We start from the raw sequence: 15,483 nt of genomic DNA, 5'->3' as shown, positions 1-15,483 counted from the left end.
GAGCCATCGAAGTTTGTTGAGTAGGTGGGCAACATGTGTGGACCTCTCTTTTAGGGAAATCACTTTGGTGTCGTTGACAAAGAAGGATTGCAATAGGGAGATTCTTGAGGAGGGAGATCAGTTAGGAGGCTATTGCAATAATCTGGTGAGAGTAATGAAGGCCTAAGTTAGGATGGTGGCTGTATGACTAAAAGGAGGACTTCTGCAAGACAAGCTGGAGAGAAAGAAATTACAATATTTGGCAGGAAGGAAATAAGAATTATTAAGCACTTACTGTGTGCCAGTCACTGTTCTGAGCATTGGGGATATAGACAAACAAAAAGAAAGACAATTTCTGCCCTCAAAGAGCTTACAATCTACTTGGGAGAAGACAACACACAAAAGAGAGCAGAAAGGGGAGGAATGAAAGATGAAAGTAGTAGGCTAGAGGCTTGGTTTTGAATTCCAGAGAAAGGTAAAGAATAGGATTAGGAACCAAGTGTAAGCAGATCAGCCTGGGCCTCTCCACAAAATGGAGGTGCCCGAGGAACCTACCAGTGAGGTAAGTGGGACAACGGCCATGGGAGGGATATAATAATAATAATAATAGCTAACATTTATATAGCACTTAGTATGTGCCAGTTACTGTGCTAAGTGCTTTACAATTATTCTCTCATTAGATCTTCACAATAACCCTGGGAATTAGGTACTATTATTATCCACATTTTAGAAATTAGGAAACTGATATTAAGTGACTTTTGTCCGGGGTCACACACCTAGTAAATATCTGAGGTCGTATTTGAACTCCTGTCTAGGCCTGGTACTCTATCACCTTCTCCAGGACAAGGAGGCCCTAGGAACTAAGGGAAGTTCCAGGATGAGCCAAAAGTTGAAAGGCATGGTTTTGAAATCCAAAATAAGTCAGGAATGGGGCCAAGAAGGGATCATTCGAGGTACCTCACAATCATTCTTACTCAAGGCTTTGAAAATAGTATGCTTATTACACATGACTAGAAAATTATGGCTAAAATTGTTAATATGTGTATGTATGTATTTGTGGTTGTGGAAAGGATATGAATAGATCACAGGATCATAGGGTCATAGGATTACAGATTTAGATCTAGAAGGAAACTTACAGGTCATCTAGTCTATCCCCATCATTTTACCGGTGAGGAAACTGAGTATCAGAGAAGTGAAATGATTTGCCAGATACACTACAGGTGAATAGTAGATGCAGAAATTTTAAATATGCTATAATCAAAGCAAGAGTCTTGTTTTCCTCTTTTTAAATACTTGTTTGGTTTACTACAAAGTGCATATAATAAAAGATTATTTAATTACCCTCCAGCCCAACCACCAATAAAACATAGTAGAGTCCTCAAGGGCAACTTATTAATTTGACACATTTTAGATGACATATGAAACATTTAAGCAAAAGAGAAAAATAAAAACTAGATTAGTTGGAACAGTAAGATTAGAATTTGGGGAAAAGATATTACTTCTGGTAGGCCTGCCTTTAAAAGGGAGACTATATCTAAGGAACTATAATTAATGAAAGGAACTTGTTTACACAATGCAACCCAAATATAAAAAAAAACAAAACCAGAGCAGGAAAAGTAACCCAAGACACCCCCTAATCTGCCACACTATATATTTTGAGCTTGCTGACAACAGAAGCTTTTTGACCATTGTTCATAAATAGCTAAAAACCTTATTATAAGTTTCAATATCCTACTCTAAAGAAAAATCATTCAGCACTTTGTGCCACAGTGCTCACGAGTCACCTTGGACCATCTGTAAGCCCCATGACATACTCTTCAAGTAATACACAAAGGCATGGAATCGATGAGAAAACAATTTGTACACCAAATGCAAGTGGACACAGTGATGAAGCAAAAGGACTGTATTTAAACTGGAAAGCCCCAGACACAGAATAAATAAGCTTCTTGGCAATTGAGACTGGGTTTGAAATGAATGCATGTGGATCCAGGAATGCATTTTCCTGCCGGAAATCATTCAATTATCAAAACTCTTTACCCTCGAGACTTACAAACTGAAACCTTGGCCTGTGTTCAAATATTAAACATTAATGATGTTCTCCTGATGTTTAGAAAAAAGAAATGAGATGGGCATGGATTTACTCTTTATTTCAAAGAAGATTTTATAAACTGCTTTTGGATAGACTGAGGAAATATTGAAAGGATGTGGTCACTAGGTTTCACTTTTCTGTTATGCTCAAATTGTACTCCAGTCTGCCATTAATGATATTAATATTGTTGCTTTAAATAATGAATTAGATGTGGTTTAAACTAGTGATCTCTCAAACCCACTGAAGCACACAACCTGTCTACAAGGCTTAGCTGACCTTATAGGTAGCTAATGGTCTATAGAGTAGAAAGTTTCATTTTATGAATTAATTGCTGCCTTTGTGATATTGGCTTTAACTCTCTGAGTTTTAAATTCCTCATATAAATATATAGGAAGCTGGAGGACACTGTGGATAGAGTACTGGACTTGGAGTCAAGAAAATTTGAGTTCAAATCCTGCCTCAGACATTAACTAGCTGTGTGGCCCTAGGCAAATCACTTAGCCTCTTAGCTTCAGTATCCTCATCTATTAAATGGAGATGATAATACCTCCCATACAGGGTTGTTTTTAAGATTATAAAGGGAATACTTGCAAAGAACTTTACAGACCTTAAAGTGCTATACAAGCCTTCCTATTATCATAATTAGCTATTATGGTCTTAACATTATCAATCAACATTTACTGAGTATTAACCACATATAAGTTACTGTGTTGGGATTCAAAATACAAAGAGATATGAGAACTGGTCTCTGCCCTTAAAGAAAGTTACAATCAATTTGGGGGAAATATGACATATGAAGGGGACTATATAACAACAAAACAGGTTTTTTTTTAATACTAGAAATGTACATGCAAATAATTGTTATTCCTTTCAAAGTAATCATTTTGGAAGACTGTGAACTTAACAGAATGTTGTTGATATTTCTCAAAGCATTTTTGGAACTTTTTTTGAAATTTCCTTTAAAATTTATAAAATGCTAGTGATGAAAGGAACCTCAAAGATAAGTGACTCCAATCTCTTCATTTTACAGATGAGGAAACAGAGACCTAGAGAAGCTGTGACATCTAAGATCACATTAGTTAAAAAAAAAATCTTACATTTATATAGTACTTTGGTATTTGTTTTTCTTATCCCTTTGTGCTCTGATATCCTCTGCCATATTAGTAAATCTTTTTTCCATGTCAACCTAGTGACATACATGGTACAAATATTATTCCTTTTTACAGATTAGGAAACTATGACTCTAACAGGCTAAATGATTTGCCCATGATCATGCAGCTAGTAAGTATGTCTCTTTATTCCAAACTTTTTCTGATACCAGGTTGGGATCTGTTCATATTTTAGGAAACTTTTAAACTGATTTCATTAAAAAAAAATTTCCATTATGGGTATTTGGTTTAAAAAAAAAGGATGAAAGGCTAATTTTAAAATCTCTTGAAGAGGTGGCTTTTGATTTCATTCATCTTATGAAGACTGTGGCAAAAAAAAAAATGTTAAGACACTTTAAGAATGTGTAACATAACTGCCAAACAGAAGAGAGGCAGTCATGCACACATACACATACACATACATCCTATTAATCTACAATCTTTAACTTCCACTCCCTGGAAAGATGTCCAAGTGCGAATTAAACTAGTGATCTCTTAAGCCCACTGGAGCGTGGGCTCTGCTACAAGGCTCAGCTAAATTTAAAAATTGCTAACCTATACCATGGAATTTAAAATTAAGCATACACTATATTTGTGGGTACTAACAATTGGAATGTTTGCTTGAAGATTGTGAAGAAACCTAAAGACAGTGTGTAAATGATACTAAAACAATTCAATGCTCTTAAAATACTAGGCATCAGTTCAGTCAAAAAGGGTGGTTGACTGAGGTTATGTTTTGTTGTCCTTTTTACTTTTCAACAAGATGAGTTAGTGTCACATATATTCAGAGAGATAATATGACATGTCAGGTACACGAAAACAACAACAGCAGCAACAACAAAACAACCACCCAACTCTCACCCCCACAAAACAAAATTGTGATTTACTAATATGGCAGAGGATGTCAGAGCACAGATGGATAAGAAAAACAAGTAATGCCAGCATGACCATCTTGAAGTTAGGAGAGGGACCTATCAGTGTAATATGTAAAAACAACAGTTCAGTGTTTCAGCTAGTGATTTAACCTCTACTTGCTTCAGACGGTTTTGAGGCAACCATTGGTGCTGGGTTGGCTGTTTTCTTCTTGCTGCTTCTGGTGACAATATAATGATGATGTAGGGAAAGTCCATTTGTATTCCATCAGTTCAAGAACTTGCAGGAACTACATATGCCAGGCCAATTAGCACACTGATAAATAATACCAACATTAAAAGTCACAGGTAGAGGGCAAATTACAGAAACAATCAAATAAAGCTTGGGGTTAAAACTTTCTAAGAGATCAAATCACTGTAGGTGAGAAGGCTGAATGAGGGAGAGGTAAGGTGACTAGAGGGGGCAGTCTATGTTACCCAGAGCTTTCCCATTGCTTCATAATGATGGGCCCTCTAAGTATAGCTAAGTAACTCTCATGGTGAGAGTCCTATGGATTTTTCTCCTAATGATTAAAGTGCAGTTCTATTACACACTATTTCCAGCTCTTCTAGTTGTCTGATTATGTAGTTTGGGTTCCTATGTGGTTTGACCTATGATTCAGTTTCCCAAGGTGCAAAGTGAGAAATACTTATCCATTTGACAAGAGGCTCTGGATTATTATTGTCATTATTATGTTATTATTATGGTGCTAAAAGGCATGCCTTTTACACTTTAACTGCATTTAGCCATAGTATGTCATTCCAATGATTACCCAGCGCAGTTATATATCAATTAGCATGGAAGGAATGATTCAGACCAATCATTTTTTTAGTCTACCATAACAGCACTCAGTCAATGGAATCAATAAACCGACTTTGACAATTATCATATGTATATTTGAAAATTACACAGACAGGTTTATATATAGGTATAAAAGATGTATTTCTTCCCTTCTTCCCTATCAGTACTAAATATTTTTCAGTATTGGCTGACCTTTCTTCTTCCCTCTTTCTTTCCCTCTCCCTCCTTTTTTTCCTTCCATCCTTCTTTCCTTCCTCCCTCCCTCACTTCTCTCTCTCTTCCATCTTCCCTCAATCACTTCCTCATTAGTGCTCATAGACAATGTGAGAGAGTGGAAAGAATAACCCAACAGGTTTTAGGAGACCTGGGAAGCAATCCCACCCCTGTGTTAAATAACCAGGTAATTTTAGGCAAGAACCTCATTGTTTTTAACCTAATATCTTCACTAATAAAATGAGCAATTTGGCTTAATTATTTCACTGGTCCCTCTCAGCTCCAGCACTTCTCTGCCTCTTAGAGTAGGGTGGCACTTGTCCATCTATTTTCCCATCCTTTGGTTTAAATCATAATGAATTTCAGGGGTAGAATCGTTACCGTTTTGAGAAAGGTAGAGCAGTTATCATATATATCCTTGGCAAAAAAGAGGGAGTGAAGTTATGTTTGAATAAATAAACTTTGTGTTCATTCAATAAGGAGTAAAAGTGATGCCTTGATATGAGCTTAAGCTGAATACAGTAGAAAGATTTCTATACATGTAGAATTGCCATTTACTCATCATGTGACCTTGGACAAATCACTTGACTCATCTCAGTCTCAGCTTCTTCGGCTGTAAAATGAGAGAGTTCAATTGGATGAACTAAGAGGTGTTTTCCAGATCTATATTTATGGTCCTCTGAAACTAGGAAAACAGATAATACAGTGCTCATTTTCAATTTATTATTATTTACACCCAAGTCTCTCATTATGATGGGAAACAATATAATTTCTCTGCCATTCTAAAATTAGTTGTCTCTGTACATGCTGCTTTCCAATTATACATAGAAAAATGTTAGTGCAAAGGGGTTTTTTTTTCTTTAAAAATGCTACCTTGACAAATTATGGTGATGTGTTTTTTCTAGTTGGTTTTGTAGCTGAGCTAGGAAATTTTCTTAAAATATACAATATCTACATTAGTTAATATGGTTAGAGTGTCAATAGAATGTTTTTATAAGTAAATATTATTACTACCACTGTGCTTTTTTCCTATTCAGCATGAAATTATTACCCTTATATGTGACAGGAGCATAAAAAAATGAATCATTCATAAAAGCAGTAAATGAAGGGGGGCATTTCAGTAGTCAAAACCCCAACTCCAATACTTAATAATGTCAAATATTAATCATTAGCAAGACCTCTCCCCTTCAATGACAGCAGGAAGAAGCGAGTTAAGAGAATTATTTCTCCATAAGTGGAATAACATCTGTTTGAAAGCTGGATTAAATTGGAGCTTTTACCATCTCTTCAGCAAAGTCTGTGCATGCTGAATAAAATAGAAGAATACATTCAGCCTAAGGGCACTTTCAACATTTGAAGCAGATAATTTTGCAGAATTTTGAATAATGGAAGCATCTTTAGGAATACGAACAAAATGCATTAAGGAAGGGCTATTTTTCAAAAAGTCTTGCTAAACAATTTCCATTGCAAATTGTTTTTCTTTTAATGGTCATGAACTAAAATGACTTTAAACATCCAGAGGCAGGATTTGTAACAGGACTTGAGTACGACATGCTGTTCTGTCCACACCCCTAAATAGTTACTCTTTACAAGCTACAGTTTGTGATACTGTTTTCTTTGAAATATGGACAAAATAGACATTTTCTTCTTACTCAAAACCTTTGTTATCTGCCAGCAAGAAAAAGAAATACCTGTTCCTCATCCAGCGTATAGATGCATGGTTTACAACCAATGCCGTATTTCTAAATAATTTCAGTGGATTACCTTTGAAGGCAGTATAAATTAGAACAAATTAGGCTAGTTAGCCCAGATGATTAAAGCATGACTTTAAATAAGGCTAAGTTGCAGGTTCAATCCTATTATGATTTAATTAACTTAGTAAAGGAAAAAAACCCTATAATCATACATTGCATTTCTCCCCTGGCAAGCCATGTCAGAAATGTATGCTTTTTGTGACTAGATGCACCAAATAAGAGGACCTAGTTTGTTCAACAAAACTAATTGCTACTGATAAATAAACAAAACAAAACTCAAGTGAAAATATGTCATAGAGATGCTAGTTAAGCCAATATCACCACCTTTCTATTCAAAAGAATTTAATCAATCAACGGATCAAGCAACAAGCATTTGTCAAATACTGCTATGTGTAAGACAGTATGCTTGGTGCTAGAGATGCCAAGACAAAAATGAAATGGTCTCTCTCCCCAAAAAGGTTTTTTATTCCATTGGGGCAGAAAACATGTATGTCTAAATTTGGCTCAAGAAAAATAAATCAAAAGCAGCCTAAAATGATGTTGCTCAGGATACTCTTCTATATTTTACTTTCTTTGAAAGATTTAGATGAAGTTCTACCTCCTGCATGAAGTCTTTCCTGTTCCAAACAGTTGCTAGTGCCCTCCTTCTGGTTACTTTGTCCAGATTTCACATGTGTTTTGTATTTATTTATCTATACATGTTGATTCTCTTCAATAGAATATAAACTTCTTGAGGGCTTTGTTGTGTTGTTGAGTCGTTCTCATGATGCCATTTAGGGTTTTCTTGACAAGGATACTGGAATGGTTTCCCATTCCCTTTTCCAGCTCATTTTATAGATGGGGAAATTGAGGCAAACAAGTTAAGTGACTTGCCACATGGATAGTAAGGGTCTGAGGGCAGATTTGAACTCAGGAAGGTGAGTCTTCCTGACTTCAGGCCAGGCATTCTATACACTGCGCCACCTAGCTACCCTTCTTCAGGGGAGGAACTTTTCTTGTTTTTTCTTTGTATTTCAAGCACCTTGCACATATTAGATATTTGATTAAAAATTATTGCATAAATGACAAGGATGTCATTTGAGGAGTATAGCCTCTATATGAAGATGGCCACATATTTGAACCATTGCAGTGCATAAATATTATGTATTACAAGAAATATAATAAATTAGTATGTATTCAAATTGCTGGTTCCTGAGACATAGCACTGAAATTCTGTGATTCTGTGTGGTATAGGCAATTTAATAATAGGTTAGTACTTTAAAAAGTTCCAATTGAGAAAATGAGAGCGACGGGAAAGATAGGATAGAGATTAATGTAAGTTTGCATCATTAGGAAGATTTTATCAAGTAGGTAGGGTTTGACAATGATGGTATTTGTGATGACCAAGCATTGAAGAGGTAGGAGAGGGCATTTGAAATCAAGGAATGATATGGAGAATGGAGATGCTTATGATTCAATTTAATTTATTTGAATAAATATTTATTAAGTACCTACTATATGTGAGGCAGTGTTCTAAGCACTGGGGATACAAATAGGAAAAAGAAAGACAATCCCTGTCCTTAAGGAGCTTACAGTTTAATAGGAGAAGACAATACACAAAAGGAAAGGAGGCTTAAAAGGGGCAGTGGGGAAGGAGGTGTCAGGGTGTTGGGGCATGGTGATGGTGGAGTTAAACTCAAGGAGTACAAGTAGTTGGAAATGGTTGGACTGTAGACCCTCTGAGCCTTCTTTAAATGGAGGCTTTGGAAGTTTTCTGCTTTGCCCTCCTCCTCTCCAATCAGAGGGGCAGAAACTTCTGAGGGTATTGATGAGGCGTGAGTACCAGAGCTAATGGTTTCCTGATGATAAACTTTTCCTGGGAGTACAATGAAAGTGAAGTTGAATCTAGGAATTCAGCCTATGGGAAATTGTATGAGGATGGCTTGTGGTGGATTTAGTGAAGAAATCAACTTGATTATCAATTTTGATAAAAAGTATGTAATGAAGAATTTTGGGAAATAAAATTGGTTATAGAGGGTGAAGACATTATAAAGGACAGATTATAAATGTCAGGAATTTCATATTCTTTTTTAAAATGCAATTAATTATGCATTTATTTGACTGCAATATAGTATTCAAATGAGTCTCTTGATGAGACCTCCTTGTACTCCCTCCTTACTTCAGTTTCTTATAATACCTAGATACCTTCAATATTCAATTTCAATGTCACCTTCTTTATAATGCCTCTCTTAGTTCTTGAAACTGCTAGTGCCTTCCCCCTCAATAGTCACCTTGGATTTAATATTTTTATATGTGCATATGTTATCTCACCCAAAAGAATGCAAGCTCCTTGAGGGCAGGGGTTTGTTTGATTTTTGTTTTTGTATTCTTAGCGCCTAGCATAGTGCCTGCTTCACAATGGGGGTTTAATAAATGCTTGTTTGTTACTGTCTTAACGTTTGTAGCAGCATAATAACCTTTTTAAAAATTAGGTTACAGCTTGAAACAGTTTAATACATGTGGTCTAACACATAAATTTGCTGTAATTCTGCACAGGAACTCAACTGCAATCATAAACATATTTTGTAATGTTTCCATATCCGTGAAAGAAGTGAAAAAAAGTAGACTGATGAATGAATGATGAAAGCAAAGTGAACTGAAAGGTTTATTTGAGCAAATATGTTTAGCCTGTCAGATAATCCAAAAATGTTGGCAACGAGTTATCAATCTCATAAACCTGATTTTTGGACTCTCGTGATCAATTTTCATTAAATCTAGGGCATGATGGAGAATGAAGGGATTTATCTCACCCTATGTAAAAGTTTGTCCTTAAGGGCCTTTTCAGTTGCCAAAAATATCAAGTGGAATGCAAAATAACAAATTGAAGTTGGCTCTCTGGTTCAGAAATCAGTGTTAGCAGGTCTTGAAATAATCACATAAACTAGAGTCTGCCAATCTTTAAGCCATGAAAGGCCAGGCGACTACAGATAATTGGGCCAAACATAGGGTATAGTGTGTAGCACCCCAGTATGTGCAGCCCTTGAACTTTAGACAGCCTGTTACACTGGCAAAGGGCCCTCCATTATTCCCTTCTCCCTCCCCTTCCCTTATGTTAACTGTGCCAGCCTATTTAACCCAGGAGAGTGATAGTGAGTGGAAACAAGAGGACAAGTTAGCAAAGCAGCCATTTTGGACACAGATTTTCTTACTTGGCTGGGTTACAGGTCCAGGCTTGAATTAAAATTTTGGCTGGAAGACGGATGTAACTGAGCCTCAAGGCACAGTTTAGATGCTATTCCTGTCACTGGGGCCTCTGTATTGAATTTGACTCCAACTAAACTACAAGTTGTCTCTTTTGAAATATGATTGGTGTCTTTGTAAACTTAAAGCTTCCAATAACTTCAGCTGGATAGCATGCAAGTTGATATGCCACTGATGCCCATGCTTTCTTCTTGATTTAAATTGTAGATTTAAAGAGAACAAGCAGTGATGGGGTTTCTGAGGACCATCTCTTTTCCTACCCCATCAAGAATCCTGTCTCTGACTGATTCTAGTTTTTGGTTCTTTTAAAAATTGGGTGGAAGTTTACTTTGAGACTGGAATCAGAGAAAGCAGAGCAGAACTGAATCTGGACATGGGTATATGAGGCTTTTATTCTGTTTGCCCTTGAGGCTTCCTTTCCCAATAATGTGTGGAGGAATGAAGGAACTTGGCTGCTATGGAGTGAAGCTGGGGTAGCTCACTGCTCAGGGTTTTGGCAGCAATTGACTTTGGGGAATCAGGATTGTTTAACCATGGTGGATATTAAAACTACAGCTCATGAGAACCGCAAAAACTGCAGAAGTATGGTTGGGACTCCACAGCAGACCAAGGTGCAACTGGGAATTTGTTCAAATCAGTGGAGACATGGAACTGGACAGACAAGATTTGGTAGGAGATCTGGAGAAACTGGGAAGTAAAGTAGGTAACCAGAAGCTAGCTTGCAGACAGCAGAATGCAGATCAGATGGAGAATCAGCAACTTCTTAGTGGCTGGGTTGAGGGAGGAAACTATTATAAGCCGCCCCCCTCTCCAGCACGTTCCTCTTGCTTTTTAGTGCTTAAAACTTGAAGCTAAGAGTGGTTTCGGGAAGTACAATGTTTTTCTTACTCTTCTCCCCGAGTTTCGGGAGTAGTTGGAGTGGAACTGTTCCCCAAGGACCTGCCAAAAGTGGGAGGCTAAGTAGGAGAAAGCTTGGACAGGATTGGGTGATGTGATTTCCTTCTAGTTTTATTTTCCTATGTGTAATAAAGCCATATCGTTACTAAAGAATCGATTAGTTTTGAATAGCTAATATAGATAGTCAATTGAAAGGACAAAATTTCCCTTCCAACTAGGAAATAGGGGCTCCAAAGCCATAAATTGTCCTGTTTTTATAAGCATGGGAGCTGGATCTGGGATTCCACTGGGCTAGGGAATGCCTGTATGAGGAAACTCCCTCTACCGATTCAGGTTAGCACATTCTCTGTAATTTAGCTCTTTTGAGAATTACTAGAGTGTTCGTCAGAACTGGGATTTTAACATAGGTTTTCTGATAGCTAGATGGTACAGTGGTTAGAATGCTGAACCTAGGGTTAAGAAGCCTTGAGTTTAAATTTGACCTCAGACACTTAATTAGCTGTGTAGCCGAAGACAAGTCACTTAACCTATATGCTTCAGTTCCCTCATCTGTAAAAGGAGTATAATTATGGCACCTACCCCCTAAGGTTATTCTGAGGATCAAAGGAGATAATGTTTGTAAAACACTTTGTAAACACACACACACACACACACATATGTATATATGTGTATATGTATATATATATGTATATCTGTGTGTATATGTATATGTGTATATATATATATATAGTAATATTTCCAATACTTAGCAATAATTTTGTATCATACACTGGATTCATTTAGAAGCCTGATCAATAAGATTTGAAGCTGAGAGTCTTAGAGTATTAGGGATGTTTGCGCTTGGGGAATTTTTTGCACAAGAGTAAATGCTGAAGGGACCACTAGGTTTGTGGCCACCTGGTGGACAAAATTAAAAACTATCTGCTCTTTCTGGTAAATGGTGAAGTGATACCCTTGATTCTATTAAATCCATAGGAGACCAGACGTGACCAAGTGTGGGTTGCTATGCTCAGTGAAGCACCTGAAGGATTACTTGGGATTCCCACCAAATACACACAGAATCTGTACCATAGTCACTCATGAAGTTTCTTATCTGGGAAATTTTGTATTAGTATTTTTGTCTCCTTTTCCTTCTGTTAATTTCTTGTATTTTCTTTTGAAGAGGTCTGGCTTGTTGACACAGAAGACACACTGTTAGAAACCTTACACTAGAGTTTCTTATAGTTCTGAGTTTTAGTGGAATTTTATTTTTTGTTTTGCTAGTGTAGTGAGCCAGTTGTGACCTAGAGTCCCCAAGTACACCACTGTCACAATTTTCTGTTCCTAAAATTTTCTTGCATATACAGTTTTTTACTTTGCTCTGTTTCTCTTATGTAGACTTCCTTTTTTCTCTTGGATTTTTTTACATTAATTAACTATTCTTCAGATTTTCTAGAATATGGACTAGAAATAAGAGTGGATATCTATTTACCAAGCACATACGAAAAGCACAAACTTCATATTTCCAAATTAAGATTATACTTTGAAATAACATTGAGCTATTTTTGTAGCATTCTTTTTAACCTCTCCATTTAACCATTTTAATTGAAGATTTTATATTTCAAATTCTTTCCTTGTCTTCTTGGTCCTTTCATCTTCTTCTCAAAATCCTGTACACATATTATATACATGTCTCTTTATAATCTCCAAACACTAGTGATCAACAGCCTTTATTTTCAGGCTGTTTAATGCCTTTTGTGCCAACATTAATATTTCTATGTCTCATGTCTCAGAAACACCATGGGAGTAACAGAATTTCAGTGCTATATCTTCTAGAAATTAATCACCACCTTGGCTTGAGAGATGGTTGGGGATTCAATTACACCACTCCCCAGGCAATCTCTGTTTAATCTCTTAAATATTCTATTTACCCTGGGATGTAGTATATGCAGGAGACCACAGAATTTGTCCCCTTCAAAACTTCAAAGACCCAAAACCCAAAACACTCTTCAAAGACTGTATGTGTAGAAGAATGATATCATAGCATTAGTCAATCCTAGGCAAAGCGGATGTTTTTGAGGACCTTTTAGGCCTAAACACCTGGAAATGCATTTTAAGTCTGATAGGCAACTTGGACCATTGGTCGAGAAAGTATATAAATTTATGTCTGGGTAATCCAAGTACCAGACTTATATAAAATCTTGGAGGACATTATTTATTTCTTTAAAATTTGATTTAAGATATTTCAGCTTGGCATCTCTGCTCTAATGATTTAAATCAAAAACATTTATTTTAAATTTAGTTTTTTTCTTTGTAAAAAAGACTGTTAGCTTTATTAATTAAGCATGACAGTCTACTGCTTCATATTCCCCAATTATCATAACTGAATTTCAGGGAAGTTTAAAGTATATTTGTTGATGATAAAATCTATTTTTAATTCTTATTCCACCAGCAGATACTCTGTTTAGTCCTCTGGGTTTGCAGAACTGTCCAACCCAACCCATTTAAGGAGATTTTAACAACACACAATTAGGAGCAATGAACAGAAAATTTAATAACCAGAAATATAATGTACTTTATTTTTGATATGGCTCTCTAGCTTCTTGCAGTTTCATTGAAATAGTTGGTTGATTTAGTTGAAATCTAATTTAAAGCTATACTAATTATGCAACCAGCGATTCTCGAAGGATTGTGCAGGAAACCAACTCTAAATTCTTCATCATAAATATCACATTGCTTCAAACATACTTTGAAAATACTGTATTCAGCATTTTTTAAAGATACTTAGAATTACTCAATAGAATCTCTGTTGTTATTATCTAATGCTAATATTTGAGGAAATCTCTCTGTCTCAGGTTCTCTGTTTTTCTATCTCTGGTTCTCTGTCTCTTTTTTCCTCATGCACACGCACACATGCATATACTGACAACTGAAAATTAGTTTATAATTTAAGGAAAATCTAATGACTTGCAGAATATTTTTCCTCTAATATAGGTCCTTATGATGACAGGTTTATAAAAATATATAACCCTTTATCACTCTGTATACATTCTAGCACCAGCCCTACCCCTACCTTTGCTGCCTTATATCAAACTCTTAATACTCCAGCTGAGCTGTACTACTCACTTCCCCACACAAAGAGTTCCCACATTCCTATATCCAGGCCATTGAACACACTCTTGTCTGTTTTGGAATGCTTCCTATCCTGACTTTCGCCTGCATTGAAGTCTTACTTGGAGGTTATCTCAGAAGCACCGGGAGACCCTTCCTAATTTGAAGCAACTGCAGGAAGTGTAGTCTCTTCCATAGTTACCCCACCTGTCTCCAGGTTGAATATTGTTTGTTGTTGTTGTTGTTTGTCCTTCACTTATATCAAATGCCCACCTTAAAGGAAGCCTTTCTTTTCCACCTGTGTATCTCACAAAACACTTTGATTTTATCTTTCTTATACACTTGTATACTATTTTGTATTATAACTATTTGTGTATGAGTCATATTTCCTTTCTTTTAGGTCTCCATGATGTTAAAAAAAATATATGAGGGACAGCTATGTGGCACAGTGGCTAGAGTGCCAGTTCTAGAGTCAGGGAGACTCATTTTCCTGAGTTCAAATCGGCCTTAGACACTTACTAGCTGTGTGACCATGGGCAAATCACTTAACTCTGCTTGCCTTGGTTTTCTCATCGGTAAGATAAGCTGGGGAAGAGAATGGAAAATCACTCAAGTATCTTTGCCAAGAAAACCTCAAAAAGGGATCATGAAGAGTTGGACACAACTGAAAATGAGAGAGTTGAACAAAGCTAAACTTTACATTTCCCTAATTCCACAGTGTTCTGCACATGCTCAATGTCTCACAATTTGTTGTTGTTATTGGATTGGAAGGGTCTCCAATTTCTGAAATGCGTTTTGCCTCTAGTAGCTTATTCATAAGAGGCTTGGACTCATTAAATGCTTTTTTTTAATGGCACTGTATTTTGGCATTATTTTTGTTAGCTATTTCTCATGGCAAATTTGTATATGGATTGGCAGAATTTAGTACATTGGACACTCATAATATTGTTCACTGGAAAGAACCACAATAAATGGTTCTTACTTCAACTGTACCTAGGAGGTTAAACTACTGAAGTATATTGATATACATACTGATGTAGTTTCACATAAAACCATACAAAGAAATTATAGTGAGTTTGGTAATGACGAGGAATCAGTATACCTGCTCTTTTGTATCATTTTCATTGTTGTGAGAAGCAAAAATAGTAATATGCGTGGGGGCAGCTAGGTGGTGCAGTGGATAGAGCACCGGCCCTGGATTTAGGAGGATCTGAGTTCAAATCTGGCCTCAGACCAAACACTTGACACTTATTAACTGTGTGATCCTGGGCAAGTTGCTTAAGCCCAACTGCCTAAAAATAAAAAAAAGTTGTATTGTGTGAAAATGTTTGATTTGGTGTTCGGAAATCTATGTTTGCAT

The sequence above is a fragment of the Vombatus ursinus genome, unplaced genomic scaffold (assembly GCF_900497805.2).
Source record: "Vombatus ursinus unplaced genomic scaffold, bare-nosed wombat genome assembly UNPS02014805.1, whole genome shotgun sequence".
In the NCBI taxonomy this organism is placed as follows: domain Eukaryota; kingdom Metazoa; phylum Chordata; class Mammalia; order Diprotodontia; family Vombatidae; genus Vombatus; species Vombatus ursinus.
Note: the sequence above shows the minus strand (reverse complement) of the source record.